Source organism: Protopterus annectens, chromosome 2.part0 (genome assembly GCF_019279795.1).
Source record: "Protopterus annectens isolate FY-2018-M chromosome 2.part0, PAN1.0, whole genome shotgun sequence".
Lineage (NCBI taxonomy): Eukaryota > Metazoa > Chordata > Ceratodontiformes > Protopteridae > Protopterus > Protopterus annectens.
The window spans coordinates 1,268,466,910-1,268,480,816 of NC_056728.1; the positions used below are offsets into that span (position 1 = coordinate 1,268,466,910).

The 13,907-nt window shown below is 40.2% G+C and overlaps 1 protein-coding gene across 1 annotated transcript in view; it reads right to left on the bottom strand.

The window, feature by feature from the left end:
- The window catches only part of IFT74 (intraflagellar transport 74), a 2,643,271-nt gene that overhangs the window by 782,943 nt on the left and 1,846,421 nt on the right, over positions 1–13,907 (bottom strand). The gene's annotated exons all lie outside the window — the stretch shown is intronic.

Here is a 13,907-nt window from a genome sequence, read left to right on the forward strand (position 1 = left end):
ACAGGACTTTAGGAGACTGCTGCAATTAACATTTAGAGGTTTATGGCAGTGCCTAGGAGGTCTCCCCTCTTTTCACTGAGCTAATAAATAAAGGCTCTGTCCCAGACCCATCATCTCCAATCCCTCAGCACTGTGGGGTGGCATTCAATGACTTAACAGCTCATTTACATTTTCCCTTATTTTTCTTAAAATAAGCCAGCTGGTTAACCATTGCTGTGCCAGTGACCTCTATTAAAACATAAACATTTAATTCAGATACCATAATACATGTACATTTCATTTCATTTCAGCAGGGTGTACTGTTGAGACATTTTAACATAATTAACACAAGCAAATCTCACAAATACATTCTCAGCACAGGCATCTGTACAGATCAGTTTGATATACAAATGATATATAATTATTTATAAAATTCCAGCTAGCTGTGCTAGCACAAGTCATGCATCCACTGCCCTACTTCTCCCTAGCATGGTTGCCAGTGCCTACTATTATGGTCACACAGCCATAATGTAAACATGTCGATCTGAAAGCAGCCTAATAACACTATATTAATACTAACGTATCTAAAAATGATTAAATTAGTAGCAATAGCTCAACTCAAGACTAGTTCTAAATTAGTAATATCTTCTTTAAAACACTCACTTTATAGATTACTGGATACTGGGGTTTATATTTTAAGTTGTATACCCTTGCTAGCATCCTACAGCAATTGCTCTGTGTCACTACTGTTAACAAAAGAGAGTGGTGTGCATTAAAACAACTGTTTAAACAATTAATTACAATTTTCAGAATAACAAAACAAAACAAAACAAAATAAAGTGAAATTCATAGGATCCTTATTCATAATTATTTATTTATTTTGAAGACACTGATAACTATATGTTAATATATAAATCACAGCATATCATACCCTTAAGCTAAAAGTGCTTTCATAAGAATTAAAGTATGATGTAATAGGGCAGATGTATAGACAAGCAGTTACTTCCAACTTATGAAGTGGATTATTGGATTGTTCTTTTCCTTACTTCAACGCTGTCCTCTGGATCACCACAGGAATCTTGACTCAAATCCTGATTAAGTCATTGTTCTCTCTACCAGCTATATGGTCAACAGCCTTTGAAATTCAGCCTTGGTTTTTATGAAGAAGAGAGCTGTTGTTGTGTTATCTCTCAATATATTTTAGTTTGTTTAAATACTATACCAGTCTGTGTTTCTGTTTGATATCATTTCCTGTCACCACCTATGAAAACCTTATTGCAGCCTTTACTCTTAGGTTCATAGGTAGGTACTAGGCTATCTGCCCGAGGGCATTTATAAGCCTAGCCAAAGTGTGTCGGCTTTCGCCACCCCATTGATTAATTTACTGAGCCTCTGTCAAGCAGAGCCAATGAAGTGATCCCAGGGGTGTATTTTCTGTTATCCATCCACTCGTCAAGGCTTCTCTTGAAGACTGTTAATGAGGGGCTCTGCTTAATGTAGTTAGGAATTTTGTTCCAAAGCATGGGGAGTCTCTGTGACAGGAAACTATCCCTCCAGCATGTTCTATTTATTGTTGTGGTAAGGTTTAGCTCACTAGAGCGTGTGGCTAGCAGTGACTTGGATTTCTTTAGGTGGAGCATGTCCATCAATTCTGAGTTGGACATGACTTTGTAAGTCAGGCAGAGATCACCTCTGAGTAAGCAAAATGTCACTGAGTACAGCCGGAGTTTTTTCAGTCGGGCTGCATAGGACATATGTTTGAGGCCAGTAATCCTCTTGGTGAGGTACTTTTGTGGTCTTTCCAGCTGTTAGAAGTGTCTTGTGAGGTACCTTTATTTATTTATTTTATTTGCAGTTGTTTAACCAGGATAGTCCATTGGGCCTGAAGAACCCGTTTTCAATGGAGTCTTGGGGAGAAAAGCTCCGCATACAGATTACACAAAGATTGATATACACACAGATTGCATGAAGATTACAGAGGTAAACAGACTGATCAAAAGCATTTCAATCAAAGGTAATAATGTCAAAAATATGATAATTTTTTTCTTCTCTAGTAGGATTGAGGATAGGTAGTTAGATGCAGTAGATAAGGAATTGCTAGATACTAGTAAGGAGTTGTAAAATAGAAGCAAGCAAGAATTTGTTACCTGGGATTTGAGAGAAGGAAGGGAAAAAGTGTTGAAGTAAAGTGTAGGTTATGAGGGATGGGAGCAGGAGCATTCCCATGTGGAAGTTAGATGAGAGTGGAGTGATTTTTTAAAGGATGGGAGGCTAGTAATGGTACGAATGGAGGGGGGAAGGGAGTTCCATAAGCGTGCTAGTGAGTGTGACAGGAGGTGTTGTCCTGGAGGGGGGGGGGGTCTGTAAACTTCTATAAGGTTTTGATTGTTTGATCGGAGAAGTCTTTGTGTGTGGTGCATTTTAAAGGTAGTGGAGAGGGAGGGACAGAGGGATGGCTGGAAAATGAGTTTATGAGCATAGGTGAGCTGAGTGTAAGAGAGGTAGTTTGGTAGCTCTAGCCAGTTCAGTTTGTGGAGAGATTCACAATGATGGGTTGATGATTTGTTGCTAGTGGCAAATCTGGCTATTTTATTGTAATAAGAGGACAGTTTGGCTTTGAGAGATGATTGTAGGTTTGTTAGAAGAGGGGCTCCATAGAGAAGGGAGGGTAAGAGAAATGTAGTAGAGAGAGTAAGTTTAGTAGTTGAGGTGAGGAACCGATTGTGTCGGTAGAACATACCAAGTTTTTGGTGTTATTTTTTTATGTTTGGTAGTAGATGGGAGTTGAATTTGAGCCTGTCATCGATTTGAACTCCTAGTAGTTTGGTTTCAGATACCAGCTCAAGAGGTGTTTTATTTTGGCTGGTGATGGAGAATAAATTTTGATCGAAGTTCTTAGTTTTAGAGGAGGTAACTATCATCAGTTTTGTTTTAGCAGCATTGGGTGCTAGATGGTTGTCTTTCATCCATTGTTCTGTGGTGGAGAAGGCATCTTGAGTTAGTTTTAAAAGAGTTGGGATGGATGGGGCAGCACAGATGATTGTGGAATCATCTGCACATTGGATAACGTTAGCAAGAGGGATAGAGTGGTAAAAGTCATTAATGAAAATATTAAAGAGGAGGGGGCCCAGTATGGAACCTTGTGGGACACCTGTGGGGGTGGCGAGAAAAGAGGAGGTGGCCTTTTTCCATTTGACAGCTTGTTGCCTATTGGAGAGATAGCTGGTAAACCATTTGAGGGAAGAGGGTGAGAGGTTTAGGTTAGATAGTTTAGTAAGAAGTAGGTTATAAGAGATAGTGTCGAAGGCCTTAGAGAGATCGAGTAGGATGGTAGATACAGTGAAGCCAGAATCTCTAGCTTTATTCACAGTTTCTAGGAAGGAAAGGAGGGCAGTCATAGTGCTATGATGGGTGTCTGAATCCGTGTTGGGTAGGAGTTAATAGGTTGTTGTCCAAGAGATGGGGGAGGAGTTGAAGGTGGATACATTTCTCTAGGACTTTAGAAATGGGAGAGAGGATGGCAATGGGATGGAAATTGGAAATATTAGTATTATTTCCTACTTTATGCAGGGGAATGATGTAAGCTTTTTTCCAGATTTGAGGAACAAGACCTTCTTGGATAGAGCGGTTGATTAGGATACTGATAGGGAGGGCAATGGCTTCGGCAGCTATGCTGAGGAAGTATGAGGGAATATTATCAGGGGCATTGGTGCATGGTTTTAGTTTCTGCAGGAGTTTTCTAATAGCAGAAGTAGGAATAGGTTTAATGAAAAATGGTGGGGGTTGAGAGTGTGAGGAATGAGAGAAAGAAGTTGGGAGGGGAGATGGGTGAGGAGAAGTGGAGGTAGGAGGCAGATTGTTATTTGAAAAGGAAGAGGTAAGTTTGGAAACAGAGTCAATGAAGAAAGAATTGAATTGGGTAGCAAGATCAGAGTCTTGTACATTTGGGGAGGGTTTAGGGTTTTCTGTAGTACCAGGTTTTAAGAGGGTAGTTATACCTCTCCAGAACTTTTGTGGGTTGGTTTTATGGTTGCTTTGAAGTTGGACGAAGTAGTTTTGACGGTCTGCTGAGATGAGCTTTTTAACTGAGTTATGAAGAGTTTTGTATTCATTGAGGTTAGATGTAGATTTGTTCCTCTGGTATTGTGTCCAGGCTTTATCTCTAAGTCGCATGGTGGCTAGTGTACTTTTAGTTAACCAGGGGGTGGCTTTCCTTTTTATTCTTTTGGTTATTAAGGGAGCATGAATATTTAGGAGATGTAGGAAGGTAGTATTAAAGTGAGTTATTGCATTTGCAAGTGGTAGAGTTTTTAGAGGGTACCAGTTAAGTGATTTAAGGGTGTCAGAGAAAGCTTCTGGGTTAAAGTTTCTATGGCATCGGGTAGTTAAGTAAGTATGAGTAGCTAGTAAGGGAGAAGGAAGATGTCTAGTGAAGATGGGAAGGTGGTCACTGAGGGAGTCAGGGAGGGTTCCACTGTCAGGATAGTTGTGGGGGTGGGAGACTAGAATCCAGTCTAAAATGTTGCCACTAGTGAAGTCTTTGGATGGCCTAGTTATTGAGTTGATGAGTTGAGAGTAGTTGTATAGGTTGATGTTGAGGGGGTGAGTAGGAGACTGAATGGAGGACCAATTAATATTGGTGTCTCCCATGATTATAGTTTCATTACAGATATTAGTTGATAGCCAGGAGAGGATTTCTTCGAGTATTGGGACATTGTCTCCAGGGGGAATGTAAAGAGAGGCTATGTATATAAATTTATGTTTGTTTAGCTGAAGATGAGCTAGTATTAATTCTGCATTAGCGAACTTTGGAATGGCTTTATTATAGGGTGTTATGCATAGGGAGGAAGAGTAGATTAGAGCTACTCCACCACTTTTTTATGGGTTCTGTCTGTTCTGATGATAGAGTAATTAGGTGGTACTATCTCTTCGTTTTTTACATGAGGTTTTAGCCAGGTTTCAGAAATAGCTAGGATGTCTGGTTTGTTATGGAATAGCCAGGCATGGAGATTTGGAACTTTGTTAGCTAAGCTTTGTGCATTAAAAGATGCAAGTAGGATGGATTTAGTTATTGAGGAGGAGGAGGGGTTTGGGCCTGGGTTAGGGTGTATATCACCAGATGAAAGTATGGAAGTTAGAAGTTGAGTTAAGTAGTGGAGGTATTTGGAATGTTTTGATTGAGAGGTATAAGTTGAAAGATTAGTGGGAGATATGGAGGGTAGAGTGGTTGATGAGGTTTTATGGGGGGGGGGTAGTTTGAAATGAAAACATAGGTTGTTGTTGAAGGGATATAGTTCAGGGGAGATCGAATTGAAGAAGCTGGATTGTGAAGTATGGAGATGTCAGGTTGTGTGTAAGAGTGGTGAGTGGGTGGTGAGTGGTGAGTCCCAAATGGGGCATTGTACTCTATGATGGGTCTGATGAGTGACGAGTAGAGGGGCACTATAACCTCTTTATTTCTAGATGCGAATGCCTTAGTAATTAGATGGGTCACATAGAAGGATTTCCTAACTAATTTTGACAATATGATTGTCAAAGGAGAGATTACTATCTACCTGGGTCCTCAGATCTCTTATTACCTCTTCTGTATTAAAGGGGCTGCCACTTATGTGGTAATTCGTGGGTGTTTTGTTTTTCCCAAACGGGATGACTATGCATTTTTTGGCATTTAGCTTGAGGCCATGACTTTGACACCAGGTGTCTGTCTCAGTAAGGTCTTTTTGAAGGATGACCGTGTCAGCCAGAGAGTCAATTATGGCTCCCAGTTTGCAGTCATCGGTGAACTTGGTTAGCCACAGTCCTCCTTTGTTTGCCTGTACTTCTGAGAAATATATGCTGAACAGTAGGGGTCCCAGAACCGAGCCTTGCGGGACACTACTTGTGACCGGTTTAGAGTCGGACCTGGAGCCCGCTATTCTTACCGTGTAAGTTCTGTCTGTAAGCCAGTTGGCAATCCATCTTGTGATGTAGGGGTTTATGTTCAGGCTGGTGAGTTTTTCTATAATACCCGAGTGAGGAATGGTGTTGAACGCCTTGGCGAGATCAAGGTAGGCTGTGTGAACCACCTTTCCCTCTTCTATGGCCTTGGTGACTGTCTCGAAGAAGTCAACCAGGTTTAGTAGGCATGATCTGCCCTTAACAAAGCCGAACTGGGTCAGGTCAAGTGTTTGGAGGTTCCCAATGTCTTTGTTAATGAGTTCTATGATGATGTACTTCATAGCCTTGCAGACCAGGCTAGTCAGGCTTATGGGGCGATAGTTACCAGGGTCAGTTGTGGCCCCTCCTTTGTGGAGCAGAATAACCGTTGCTGTGCGCCATTCTATGGGCATGTAGCCTGTGGAGAGGCTGAGGTTGAACAGCGTGTTTAGGTGGGGGGTTAGTTCGTTCTGTAGTTCATGCAAGATGCAACCTGGGACACCATCTGGCCCCATAGATGCTGTGTTTTTGGCTTTTGAAAGGGCTGTTTTCACCTGTGCTTCTGTGATTTCTGGGACACTACACTTTTCCGGTATTGTTGTGAGCCCTTTTGAAGGTGAGAGGGGGGTGAAGTTTGCACTGACTCTATCTGCCAGGATGTTTCAAATATCAGTAGTTTCAGTATATTTCATGCTATTTTGCACTAGCTCAGAGCATATCTGCAAGTTACCACTTAGATTCTTGACATAGCTAAAGAAGGCTTTGTGGTTATCTTTTGAATCCTTGGCTATTTTTCTTTCAAAGTTAGCCTTGGATGATTTTAAGAGGGACCTTAGTTTCTTACTGATACTGATCAGGGATGTCTTTCCTTCTTGGGATTTGCTTTTTTTCTGAACTAGTTTCCTCCTTCTGTTGTATAACCTGTTTATGGCAGGGGTCCACCAGACTGGTCTCCTTCTCTTATGGGAGTGAGTCTTGGTTTTGCTAGGGATTTGCTAGGCATCCTTGTAGGTGCTCACAGAGTGCAATTGTAAAGGATTCTGCATCTTGGGCAGTGTTAGCCTTTAGCATGGGGGCTGTGAAACTTACCACCTCTGCCTTAAGTAAGGTGAAGTTTGCTTTAGAAAAGTTTTTCACTGTGGTTTCCTTGGTTGGGGGTGGTGGTGGGGTGTGGACATCCAGGGTGATTAGTTCATGGTCTGATCTAACCAGTGAAGGGTTGACCTCTGGTACAGAACACCCATCGCTCATGTTGGTGATGACCATGTCCAATATGTTGTGGCCTCTGGTAGGGGAGTTTACCAGCTGATCCAGGGCATTTGAGTTGATAAATTCCAGGAAGTGCTGAGCCTGGGAGTTTGTATTCAAGTAGTTTTCCCAGTTAATGGTAGTGTAATTGAAATCGCCCAATATCAGGGTGTTCGGTAGGACCTTCATATTTTCCAGTGTCTCCCGAAAGGCAGAGTGGTGCTCCTCGGTCATGGACGGTGATCTGTAGCAGGCCACAATTTGCATTGCAGATATGCCCGATGTTAGTTGCACATGGATGATCTCGGAGGTATCATGCTGCGCCACTAACTTGAATGTGTAGGTATCCTTGATGAACATGGATACACCCCCTCCTTTTGTGTTTCGGTCTGTGTTCTGTGGCTGAAATGTGTGGTATGAGTTATAGCCTAGTAGTGCTGGAGTGCTCTCTGGAGCCTTGAACCAGGTTTCAGTTACTGCACAGATGTCTACGTTCTCCATACTTAGGAGTGCTTTGAGTGCATGCATTTTGAGATTTAAACTCCTGGAGTTGAGTAGCATAACCCTCATTTTTTTACTTGTGCTGTTTACGGTGGTGGGTTTGAATTTTGAGCTTTGCCTAAAAAAGGCTCTATGGGGGCAGCAAGAGCCTTGGCCAGTATACGAAAGCCAAGGGGTGACAGGTGCAAGCTGTCTCTTGCAAAGCAACGCGGCTTGTCGAACATGTCATCCCAGGCTGACAGACACTGGATCCCCTTTGAATGACAACAGAAGCTTAGTCAATTGTTGAAATTGATCATTTTTTCTTTATACTGAGGTTTCATTCTTGGTGAGGGCAGGATGCTACTCAGGGTCAGGGTCATACCCGCCTGGGCTACATGATCAGAGAGCACTTCCATGTCTCTTTTCATGTAGTCCAGGGAGGTACGTCTCAGGTCATTCACACCAACATGAACAATGACAGAATCATATTTGTACTTTTTCTGGAGTGACCTGAGTGCTTGGGTTATGTGGCGGATTCTAGCTCCCGATAAGCAGCTAACAGTAACCTTCTCCTTGTCCAGCCCAGTGAGTGGGGCATCAGTGTGACTGACTATTGAGTCACCTATTACCAGTGTGCTAGGTATGTTATTTCACCTTAAGGGCTGTGATTGTGCGACACATTGATTTTGTGTTTTATGTGTTGTCTGGTTTGTGATGGGAGGTGCAGGTTTTGTGGGTGTCTGCTTTGGAGCTCTTTGATGCTTTTGCAGGTTTTTATTTAGAGCCTCCGAGTATGATTTAGTGTATTTATGTGTATTTTTTGCCAGTGCTGGTTTAGTAGGTCTATGTGAGGCTGGAGGTGTGGCGCAAGTGTTAACCTTCTCCTCATGACTGTCTGTTCCAGTCTTAGGTGGAGAGACCTTAGCCTCCAGTTTGGCTGTATAATTGCATCTCTCACATATGTTAGTGTTTTGTGGTAGGAGAGGGCTGTCTGTGTACATGAGGCAGTTGTAACATTGCCTCAGGATACCCAGATTCATCAGCTGGACTGGGGAGTACACCTGACGTTGCCCTTTGGTCATGCCTGAATAGTAGGGTGAGCTGCTTAGTCGCTTGGTTGGTGAGGGGTGGATAAAGAGCCTTGCCCTGCTGGGAAGTCAAGTGTTGGGGTATATTAGTGCTTGCTATTAGGTCTGAGCAAGTACTGGACTGTAGGATGCTTTTTGAGTGCGTAGGTTGAGAGTTAGACAGATTTCAAGTGAAAAACTGAAGAGGAGACTTAGTGGAGCCGGGAATAATTTAACCATAGCTAACCGGTGCTGCCTGGTGTACTAAACTGTGCAAACACAGTATTTAAACTACTAATTTCTGGGCTGGAACCACTCCTCCAGGGACAGATGGCTGCTCAAAGTTCCCTTCTCTCACAGGTGAACAGAGAAACTTCCCTCTATCCAAGTAAGGTATGGGCACCTCAGAAACTTGTAACACAGCCCTGAATTCAGCACTAGCCTGAAAACTGGACTATACTAGCTTAGAAAGGCGGGAAATAAGAAATTTTTTTTTGTTTTTTTTGTTTTGAAAAGATAAGGCAGAAACAGTAAAAAGTACACTTAAAACAGCTTTAAACGACTACAAGCGATCAGAAAAAGCTATCGCACTTTAGTGTGTAGCCTACAACAACTAAACAATTTATTTACACAAAAAACAACTTTTTAAAAGTGCAGGCAGTCAAATAATTACAATATGTGAAAAAAACAAGCTTTTAAATCACAATAAGTGCTGGGAAAATCAGCGTTTAGGCGGAAAACAGTTAAGTACAGCAAGAAAATACAGAAAACTGATAATCACTCCAAAATTTCTCTTTTAAGCTAGAAGGCTTGTAACAGTTTAGGGCGTTCTAGTGCTTTCCAGTAGGTTAGTTACAGGAAAGATGGGAAACAAGTGCAGATGTGGTCTTTTAAACCAGAAAGTTGAAAGAGATGGACAACTTCCCGAATGGTCAATAAACTACAATTTCTGGGCCAAGAACCACTCGTCTTGTGGTAGACAGGCTACCTAGTACTTACCACTCCCACCAATAAGCTAGAAGGCTGCACTCCAACACAAAGGTTTGGGAGGCTCAGAAGCTTACAAACAGTCCTGGATACAGCAAATCTGTACCTGGACTAGACTAGTTATGGGAAAGGTGGGGATCAAGCTCAAACACGGACTTTAAAACCAGAAAGTTGAGAGCGATGGAAAAAACTGCCCAAACGGCCAATAAACTACAATTTCTGGGCCAGAACCACTCCTCTTGTGGTAGATAGGCTTTATGTGTCTTATTCCTTCTCTGTACACAGTCTTCATCTTCCCTCCCTCATTCTTAGATTCCTAAGTATACAGAGTTGAGTGTGATACCATCTAATCTCCCAACCTATGGGAGCAACCAATCTGCTTTATTTCTGCAGCTTATTTACCTGTAGATTAGATCTAAATTTACGTCTCCTACCATTTTACATCCAGTAGAACAGATGTTTCCTCCTAACATTTCATTTGCCTGCACTGCACTACCCTGCATATTCTCTTAATTCCACCCTCATTCATTCATTCATAACTCCTTCCCCCTTAGCTTACCTAACCACTCAGCACAGTGGCTTAGTGGTAACATTTCTCTGGAACTGGAAGGTGGCTCACTTTTAGGATCTTTGTCTCACACTTCAAGGGTCTGGGTTTCAGTGATATCCATCACTATCTGGAGTTTAACAAAAGGCTATGCTGGAGTAGTAGTTTGGATTTTCTGATTTAACTGCTATGATGTAGGCTTGATTCTCAATAAGTAAACTTTAGAGTGTTTTCCCTACTTACTATATCCTTGGTCATCCTCATACAAGTTCAGACTAGTCTACCCCCCCCACACACACACTTCTCATCATTTTTTTCCAAAGTTTCAATTACCCTATCCAAAACAGAAAAACATTGCCTTCATGGGGCTAGACCACGTGCATGACTGCTTTCTGGTAAGCTAAAAGCATCACCTAGCTAAAGTAATTTAAACATCTACTATCAAAATCTCTCCATAATATGTGTACTTAAAAGAATGGAAAAATGCTATAGTTGTAGTCATCCTTGTGGAGGGATGGCCTCACTGCTGACCCAGGTAGCTATAAGTCCATTAGTCTCAGTAACCCTATCTTTAAAGCCAAAGAATGAATGAATTATTGTAGAGCTAACTAAGTCATGACATTTTCATATCTAACCCTTTCACAGTTCAGCATTGCCAAAGTTAGATTGTGCCTTATTAATCTTCTTAGCAGTTTCAAAAAAGTTATCCTAGATTAAAGGCTTCCTATCTCCCTGCTAATCTGGACATAGCTAAAGCCTGTGATGCCATTCCCTACTCTAGCAAAAGCCTGTGATGCTATTCCCTACTCTAGCATCATAAATAAGCTAGCCAAAGTAAATACCAAACCCTTTGTAGTTTATTGGATTATTAACTGGTTATGAAACAAGACAAACTTGATCAGAATAAAAGACATACTCTCCAAAAAGGAAAAACATGTAACTAGCAAAATTTATCAATATTTTGTTTGTAGTCCTTTCCCACTTTGAAATTCATTACTCTGAAGTACAGGCAGCTACTAATTACCTTTGGCTAAATAAATATGCAGAAGGCAGCAAACTAGGAATCTTCCTGAACTTCCCTTCCTATCTCTGAAACTCTAAAACAGATATGATTGCACCAGTAACTGGTGCTTTAATCATAGCCTTGTCTTAAATGGAAAGGCATGCAATATTGTCAATAGTGGTAAAGCTAGTGCTCCTACACAGCATTTCCTAAATGGGATCGACCTTAAGAGTGGAGTTACACAGGCAAGACGTTGTTCTTAAATCACTATATCTGCACTATTGACAGACATTCATTTAATCTCTCTCTCTCTCTCTCTCTCATCTCAATAAAGTGGTCTTTAACCCAGATTTTACACCAGAGATCCCACTCCTTCCTAATTCTTATTCTACCCAAATTTCCTGTGTTATAGAATGCAATGTGCCATTGGTATGCATATCTCTAAACAGATAGTCCAACTTGACAGATATCAATCTTTTATAATCAAAATAATCATTGGTTTAAAGAAGCAGTCTTCATCAGATAGACTAAAAGCTCTCTCTTTATTTTCTGTGGCCTATAGACACAGCATAGATATGTGTGTCTTGCTTTTCAGGCTACATCAAGTCCTCTTAAATGTGACTTTCTATTAATAAAAATGAGAAACACTGACATTTAATATGCATTCCAAAGAAATCAAAATATTCCAATTCAGGGGTACATTTACCACAGAGTACTTCCCTTGTCAATGAAAGAACCTTTCCTTACATATTAGACAATGCAAAATCATAGCAATGTTAATTAAATGACTGGATGGGATCCTATAACTTCATCATAGGAGCCACTAACTATGAACTTCCACCTACGCCAACTAAACATTATCATGTATCGATCTTACCTTTTCTGTCCCTACTCCTCTCTTCTTCCCTTTTCACCAACTTCTATGTATTCCCCTTCCCAAGTATAATACAAGCTAAAAATCTTCTATCTATACCTTTAAAATTAACTCCACCTCCTTTCCTCCATCTTTTGATCTTTTACCTCACATTCAAGGATTCTTCTTTCATGACATTGTTGGCTATACATACAAAGGTTGATGTATTGCTAACCTAGCATTAACCTATGAATCCATGAAACTTTGAATGTATTCTTCACGAACCATCTTTTTCATACTTTCTCACTCATTGTGCATCTAAAGTTCTCTTCATAGTGCCTCTCTATTTACTGTTTACTAACCTAAACTGGCCTTCCTAATCCTTCTCTCAGTCTGGAGAACTGAATAATGCTGACACTTAATAAAAAACACCATATTTACACTTATGGGCCTATGCCCTAACAACTCCAATAATTCCTGCAGCATGATTGCAGCATTTCCATCAGCCATGCTATTATTTCTCAAAACCTTCAATTAAGTCATATAGGAAGATTACCTTTTCCAACTTTTCAATACCCACAACAACCAAGAGATTAGGTCATTTTCCTGTTAATGTGAAAAATAACCCATGGCTTCTATGGACATCTTCTTGCAACACAGTAAGTAAGTGAAGTCTTTTTCCCTATATGCCATCATTATTAAAATTGTTTATCTCAGCTTTTACATCATCTGCAGTAAATGGGCATCCATAAAACATGGGCTTAAAATTCAAATAGCTGAATACTGGCTAATACATGATATTCCATTCCTTTAATGTCTTCTCAGTAACTTTATTTACTTCTGAAGTGATAGACTCTCCATCCAAAAATGAGATGACACATTACTTCTAACGAACAAAAATCACTTAATGTTGTAGAAGTTGACATTGTCCATTATTTGTCTATAGTTTGTCCCAATTAGATTACTGGACAGATTTTTGGTGAATGAAATTTAGTATTTGAATGTGGCATCATAAACAGATCTTAAAGCTGATTTTTTTTTTGGATAAACAGCTTAAGTGAATACTGTCCAGTTTTGTTACAAAAGTCCTTCAAACATTCATATGTGCATGGTCTTTTCAAAATGAAATTTAGCAGCACACGGTCATAATAATAAATTCAGTTACAACCTTTATACCAAGCTTGAGAAAGGGGATATTAAATATTAAATAAAACCAAATAAACATAGCAAATGGATCATGAGCAAATATCTAATATTATGATTCATATCTGTTTCAAATGTTTAAATTGTTTCTTAAATTTACTGCTAAGTTTAAAAGTCTTTAATAAAATAACTATTAATAAATATAAAAAGCGGTCTACAGAGCTGAAACATAGAACATCAGTAAAGATAATTATGTTAGGGTTATAGTGCAGATTGCAGGATTGTCAGTGTAGCCAAAGTCACCAAATAGTAACTGTAAGCAACCTAATGTGCTTCTAATATGGAAGTCAAACTTGGGCTTATCATTTATAATTTCCAAATCAGTAGGACCATCTTTCTAAGCTAAGCCACATAAATGACGTGAGCATCAGTATGTGTAAAACAACATCTGGAAAGAATGAGACTGGTTTCACTGCATCGAAATAAGCATTATTGCAAACCACATCATGACTAAAATGGAGTATAGAAATTTGTAAAGACTTTGTTTTCTACAAAAGCTGTAAATGAAAGTATAAGTCATGTTGTTTGGCATATGTAGCCCAACTAAATGAATGAATAGCTGCTTGCTATTAGGTTGCTATAAATGTTATGTATTTTCATAGCTCAATGGATGTGGACTGG